The following is a 7121-nucleotide window of genomic DNA, read 5'->3' on the forward strand; positions in this document are numbered from 1 at the left end:
CAGGTTCCTGCTATGTTTGAGCTCCTGTCCTGACTTCCTTCAGTGATGAACAGTGATGTGGAGGTGTGAGACAAATGAACCCTTTCCTCCCCGAGTTGCTTTGATCATGGTGTTTCATTACAGCAATAGTAACCCTGAGACACCAGCCACAAATAAAGACACCACCCTGGTCCTTGTGTGACATCTTGTGTAGATCACCAAGCCCTCATTCCAGAGAAGCCTGGGCCTATTCAAGGTAGATGGAAAGACAACACAGAGCCAAGAAGGAGCTTTCGGCTCCAGGAGGGAGCCTTGCATGTTGACCTCACCAAACATCCCCCAACCCTCTGACAATATTGCTCAGACAAACAAAGCTTCCACCTCAGGCTACAGCCTAAGAGAGGAGAAGAGAAACCGACCCCAGAGGTCAGATTTTCTTAGTTACACACAAATGTAATTATTTCATCTAGAACTAAAACTCATACTCCTGACTCAGCCTTTTGAGTAGCTGGGATTACAGTACATGCCATCCTGCTCATCAAAATCCATCTTTAATAGTTGTTTTTTTGGCTGGGTGTGGTGGCACACGCCTTTAATCCCAGCACTTGGGAGGCAGAGGCAGGTGGATTTCTGAGTTCAAGGCCAGCCTGGTCTACAGAGTGAGTTCCAGGACAGCCAGGGCTACACAGAGAAACCCCGTCTCGAAAAAAAAAAAAAAAGTTGTTTTTTTGGTTTTTGTTTTTTGGGTTTTTTTTTCAAGACAGGGTTTTTAATAGTTGTTATAGTAAGTATGTCTGTAAAAGAATTTCTTCTTCCTGGTGGCAAAGGAGCAAGGGATGAAGTTCCCTGTTTAGTTAGGATAACGCAATTTAATATTATGTCTTCCTGATAAATTCTCAGCCCACATGAAATATCCCAGGAAGTTTTAACCATAAAGAGACATCTACTTTTGACTTGGATTTGAGGATAACTGTCAAATAAAAAAGTAGAAATTTATGTGAGGTATATCCTGGGAAAGATCCCATTCAATTTATACCTCACAAAGTTCACAGAGTACCAATGGCAGGTTTCCGCTCAGCAACTGGGGTGTGCCGAGAGGCAGGTCTCTCTGCTCTCTGTTTTAGGAGTTGTGGTTCAGTAAGACCAGGAGAAATGGATGTTGACTTGTGCATCCTGTTCCTCCGGGGCAGGTAGGTGTGAGGCAAGCCTATCGCCCAGCGTGAGCCATGTGTGCTCCCCAAATCCGAACTGGGACGCACTACATTGCCAGTGTTGCCTACCCTCGAATAATGGCAGTGGGACCCACATGCTCCTGCTCCTCCGGTTGCTACTGGGGTTGAGACTGGCTAATCAGCCATCTCTCACCTGTGAACCGGTACCCTCCCTCTGATCAGGATTCATGAAGATGCATCAGGCTAATCAGAAGGCAAAGCCTCAGACCCATCACAGATAGCCCCAGGGAAGTGAGCATCAACACAGAGCACTATTCTACAGACTCCCCTCCTCCCTAACGGAGCACCCAAAGCCCCATGCGTCCCTGTGGGAAGGATTAAGGGCTTTTCTAGGGGCAAAGTCGGAGAGGCTGCAACCCCTGTGTGCTTGCCTTCCGAGGTGATCGATCGCCCGCCAGGCAGTTAATATTATCCTGCTCCGTCTTACCTGTGAAACATCCCTGGTCCAAATATCTAAAATTCAAAATGCTTCAGAACCTAGAAGTTTTAAGGATTGACATGACTCCACAAGTGGACAATTCCATACCCCACTTATGTGACAGGAAGCTCTCAAATCATGGGGGGTGGGGGGTGTGAGGGGCGCGGCGCGGCTCTGAGAACATTGCATAAAATTAGACCAAAGCCTGTAGAAACCTGTATGCACAGGCGCACCACTCAGTGAGATTCAAACTTCTCGTTCAGGGATATGTCCCCTTCTTTTTTGTTTCAGGGAGCCCACCCAGATATGGCCAGTGAGACACAATTTACATAGTCAACTAAAAGTTTATTCCAGCTGGTGGAGACTACGCTAGGTTATTTTGGGACCCAGGTGAAGCCCGGAGCATTTAGGGGAGAGGGTTTTTAAAGGTAAGAACTCCATCTGCCAAGCGTTTCACGTGGCAGCTCCAGGGGGCGTGTGCACAAGCAGGCCGTTAACTCAACTCGGGCTGAGTTAGCTGGGGCCTCTTGACCTCAGGTCCTAGAAGAAAGTTGGCTCCTAAGCCACAGGATCAAGGGGATCTAGTTAACCCATTTGTTTGTTTGTTTATCGAGGCAAAACTTTATACTATGTAGCTAGCCTGGTCTCACACTCCCACTTTCCTGTCTCAGCCTTCTGAGGGCCGAAATTAAGCTGGGCCTTTGGTGTGTTTTGTTGTTGTTTTAAGAGAAAAGATGGTGTTTTACAATCCAGATTGTTGGAGCTTGAATTAAGGTTAGGTGAGGATATGGATTTGTGACATGGGCATGTATGGGAACTTATTCGGTGTCATGGTTTGAATATGCTTGGCCAAAGGACGGCATTATTTGGAGATGTGGCCTTGTTGGAGTGGGTGTGGCCTTTTTGGAGTGGGTGTGGCTTGTTGGAGTAGGTGTGTCATTGTGGGCGTGGGCTTTAAGACCCTCTTCCTAGCTACCTGGAAGCCAGTCTTCTCTTAGCAGCCTTCAGATGAAGATGTAAAACTCTCAACTCCTCCTGCACCATGCCTGCCTGTATGCTGCCATGTTCCTGACTTGATGATAATGGACTGAACCTCTGAATCTGTAAGCCAGCCTCAATTAAATGTTGTTCTTATGAAGAGTTGCCTTGGTCATGGTGTCTGTTCACAGCAGTAAAACCCTAAGACATTTGGGAAATCAATATTTCTCAACAGATGTGGGAAGGAACACAGGAATGCCTGTGACCTTCTTCAGTTTTGAGAGAATAGTTAGGGTTAATGGAATTCCTCAGATATTTTTCTGAAGACAACATTATTGAGCTTTATGTAACTTGAACATGGTAAGTTGTAAAGCAGGCTCCTCTACTGAACTGTGAACTCCCAGCTCTGTTATCTGAGGAGCTGTAATAATAAAATTAGCCTTGTCCTGAACAGTGCACTCAAATGGCCATGCTGGCTTGAGACCCCAGGTTTCTACTTCAAATCTTCAGCATCAATCAGGAAAGGAGATTTAGCCAGCCTCTCCCACCAGACAGAAGCATACGACCTTTTTTGTTTTTTTTAACAGGGTCTCGCTGTGTAGCCCTGGGTAGCCTATAACTTGCTGCATAGACCAGGATGACCTTGAACTCACAGAGCTCTACCCCTAGAGTACTGGGATTAAAGCTGTGTTCCACCATTTTTGACATAGGTTCACATTTTACAATATACATATTTGTCATGTTGAATAGAGACTAGTTAGTACCAGAGAGACCAATGAGACTAAGGCTCCCAAGCCATGGTATTTTGAAATTTTGGCTGTCTGCGCTGTCAGCTCAGTCTCCTAATGGAAGATGGAGTTTGATGGTTCTCAGAAGGAAAGGAGTTAGGAAGGAAGAGAAGCCCGAGGGGGCATACCCACCTGAGCATATGCATCATCCATTCCTGATTCTCACCTGGAGACACCATTGTCATGGTTATACTTTTGTATCCCTAAAAGTTTAAGGAAAGGGGTTGAGAGGGACTGAACTTTATTCAAAAGCTTTATTCCTTCGTCCTGGATTTGTGTTCTCAGCCTCCAGGAGAGGGTGTAGGTGTTGGGAGAGGGTGTGGGGTCGGTTTTGTGTGTTGGTAGTGGCCATACAGCTGTCAAGTGGCAGCTGATGATTTTACCCAATTTAAGAACAGGTTTGTGACATTGGACCAGTTTCTACTGCCATCTAGTGGTGAGGATATGCACAGACCTTGGAAATACCAACCCTACCCCACCCTAGGCCCCCTCCACTCTGATAAAATAATCTTGGGGTGTTTTCTCCAAAAAGCTCCTCAGATGATTCCTTGTTTGTTTGTTGAGACAGGGTTTCTCTGCGTAGCCTTGGCTATCCTGGAACTTGCTATGTAGACCAGGTTATCCTCAGAGATCCTCTGCCTCTGCCTCTGCCTCTGCCCCTGCCCCTGCCCTCCAAGTGCTATGATTAAAGGTGTGTGCTATCACTGCCTGGCTCTGATATGACATACCTTTGTAAAAACCCGGTAAACCTTAGTTCCCTCCTAAGGATTGGCATATTCTGAATGAGTTTTTCTTCTGTAAAACTTGAAGTTACTGTGATTAGCAGGCTAGGGGTCAGGGAGTGGATGCAAAACAGTCCTTATTGGGTGATGGATTTGGATGGGAGCAATCTTGAAAATGTATTGATCGCAGAAGCAGTCTTGGAATGTATTGATAATGCAGATCCATGAATAGAGTGGAAGTTCTAGAAACAGAGAGCTCTGGTCATCAGATTTGCAGCAACAGTGCTTGGAACATGTGAAGGAAAGATGTGGGGGGACCAATGTCCATCCGAGCAAGAATGAGACTAAATCCCTAATTTAGGCCTGTGTGAAGACAGATTTCAATCCATCAAAGGCCAGGGGCGAAACATTTCCTGATGGAAGCAGAGACAATCTTCTGTCCAGCACTCTAACAGCTGGAGAAACAACAGCAATGGCTGCTAATGGATCTGAGGGAAAGAAAAGGCCTGTCACATCAAAGGGAGAGCAAGAGGAGAGAGAGAAGACACCCCACAGAATGGCACCTTTGGGTCAGCTATTCATCCAGCGGCAGACTTGTGGCCAGAATGTGCAACAAATGAGAAAATTAAATGTCCCAAGAACAAATAGTCCAATCAGTCACTATGTGAGGAAACAAATGGAATGATTTTTCTTTGTGTGTGTGTGGGGGGGTGGGGGGTGTTTCGAGACAGGGTTTGTCTGTGTAGCTCTGGCTGACCTGGAACTCACTCTGTAGACTAGGCTAGCCTTGAACTCAGAAATCCATCTGCCTCTGCCTCTGCCTCTGCCTCTGCCTCTGCCTCTGCCTCTGCCTCTGCCTCTGCCTCTGCCTCTGCCTCTGCCTCTGCCTCTGCCTCTGCCTCTGCCTCTGCCTCTGCCTCTGCCTCTGCCTCTGCCTCTGCCTCTGTCTCTGCCTCCCAAGCGCTGGGAAAGGCCTGCACCACCACTGCTCGGCAAATTGAATGATTTTTAAAAGATCACAAATGGCCATCCCATGAAACACATGAAAATGTTCAATATCTTTAGCTACCAGAGAAATACAAGCTACAGTGAGACTCCATCTCACAACCAGTCAGAACTGGTTTACCAAGAAAACAGCCAGAAAGGTTGGCATTAAAACAAACACAGCAGGCTAGAGAGATGGCTCAGCAGTTAAGAACACTGACTGCTTTTTCAGAGGTCCTGAGTTCAATTCCCAGCAACCACATGGTGGCTTACAACCATCAATAATGGGATCTGATGCCTTCTTCTGAAGACAGTGACAGTGTACTCGTATAAACAAAAATAAATATTTAAAAAAAAAAAACACAGCTCGTGCTCCAAAGCAAATAAGAGATCATCTAAAGCTAGGTATGGTGGGACACAGTATAGTGTTAGCATACAAGAGGCTGGCCTGGGCTACAGAATGAGACCCTGTCTCAAAAAAAAAAAAAAAAGAAAGAAAGAAAGAAAGAAAGAAAGAAAAAAGGCAGTCTATTTTGAGCCAACTTTGAGCATTTATAATTTAAGGATATGGATCCAGAAAGACCTGAGTGATATATTCCGATACAGTATGGTCTCAGAACAGAAGACAGACACAAGCAACACATTGACGAATGCCTTAATTCATGTGGGGCTCAGTGGTAGAGCACCACCTAGCATGCTCAAGGGCCTGGATTCAATCCCTGAACCACCAAAAAGAAATCAAAAGAAGACACTGTGGTGTACTTTTCATGTAGGCAGCTTAAGACAAAGTGGAGCAATCCTGGAGCTGAGTTCCAAGTGCTATCTGTCTGGTTTTACTGCTAGTCTTTGGTTCCTGGAGGCACACTGAGCTTAGCAAGACGTGTGTTATGTGAAAGTGTTTGTTAGATCAGACACAGAAGGGGATGATAAATAGCTATTTTAGGAAGAAAGATAGCCTGAGATAATGTGGACTACCTACAACAGTCCCATAGCCACGAGGCTCAAATCAGTCTGTAAAATCTTCAATACAGATGCAACTTTTTCAGGAAAATGCAGTTCCTACTGGAGGAGATATACTAGCCACTGAGTGGGGCTGGGGTCCTAGGGGAAAGTCCTTTATCAATTGCACCTTCAAAGTGTTCTCTCTTCTGGCTACAACTAAAATCGTTTCTTGGGAAAAGTAGCCAAGCGTGTGCAGAAGCATCCCTATCTGCTTGCTTTCTTGGATTATGATCTCCAACTGCACATGTACAAGTATGCACATCTTAGTACTGGAAAGGTGGCTCAGTGGTTAAGAGTCTTGGCTACTTGCTAAGAACCTGAGCTTGGTTCCCAGCACCAGCTTGGTGGTTTAACATTTACTGACATCTGTAACTGCAGTTCTAGGAGGATCCCCACTCCCTTCTGGCCTCTGCAGGGACTAGACACATGGTGCACAGGCAGGCATGTAGGCAAAAAACATATACAGACAGAGAGCAAGAGAGGTGAGAGAGACAGAGAGGAAAGAGAGAGAGAGAGAGAGAGAGAGAGAGAGACAGAGACAGAGACAGAGAGACAGAGAGACAGAGACAGACAGACAGACAGACAGAGAGACAGACAGACAGACAGACAGACAGACCTGTGGTTTTATAAAATGGTAGCTGTATTTATAGTTTTAAACTGCATGGGGTGGGGTGGCTAATTACCTAATTCACCTACTATAGAAATCGTAATCCGTGTGGCAACAGTTAAGCCAGTGGTAAGTAGAGGGAAGGGTGTGCACAGTCTCCGGGTGGTTTGGGAAAGAGCCCTGTAATTCAGAAGGTCAGCAGAGGTTGGGAAACAATGTTTTAGGAAACTGTGGTTTAGCCCAGTTCAAAAGTTCAGCTGTGGATGTGTCAGACCTGACTAACAATGGCCTCCAGCCTGGATTCAAGTGCCCCACAGCATGGCCGTTTCATTTTGATTGTCTTCCTCAACAACAAACATACCCACATATTCATATAATACTAATATACATGTTTATTGTATTATATCTAGT

Source organism: Mastomys coucha, unplaced genomic scaffold (assembly GCF_008632895.1).
Source record: "Mastomys coucha isolate ucsf_1 unplaced genomic scaffold, UCSF_Mcou_1 pScaffold14, whole genome shotgun sequence".
Classification (NCBI taxonomy): domain Eukaryota; kingdom Metazoa; phylum Chordata; class Mammalia; order Rodentia; family Muridae; genus Mastomys; species Mastomys coucha.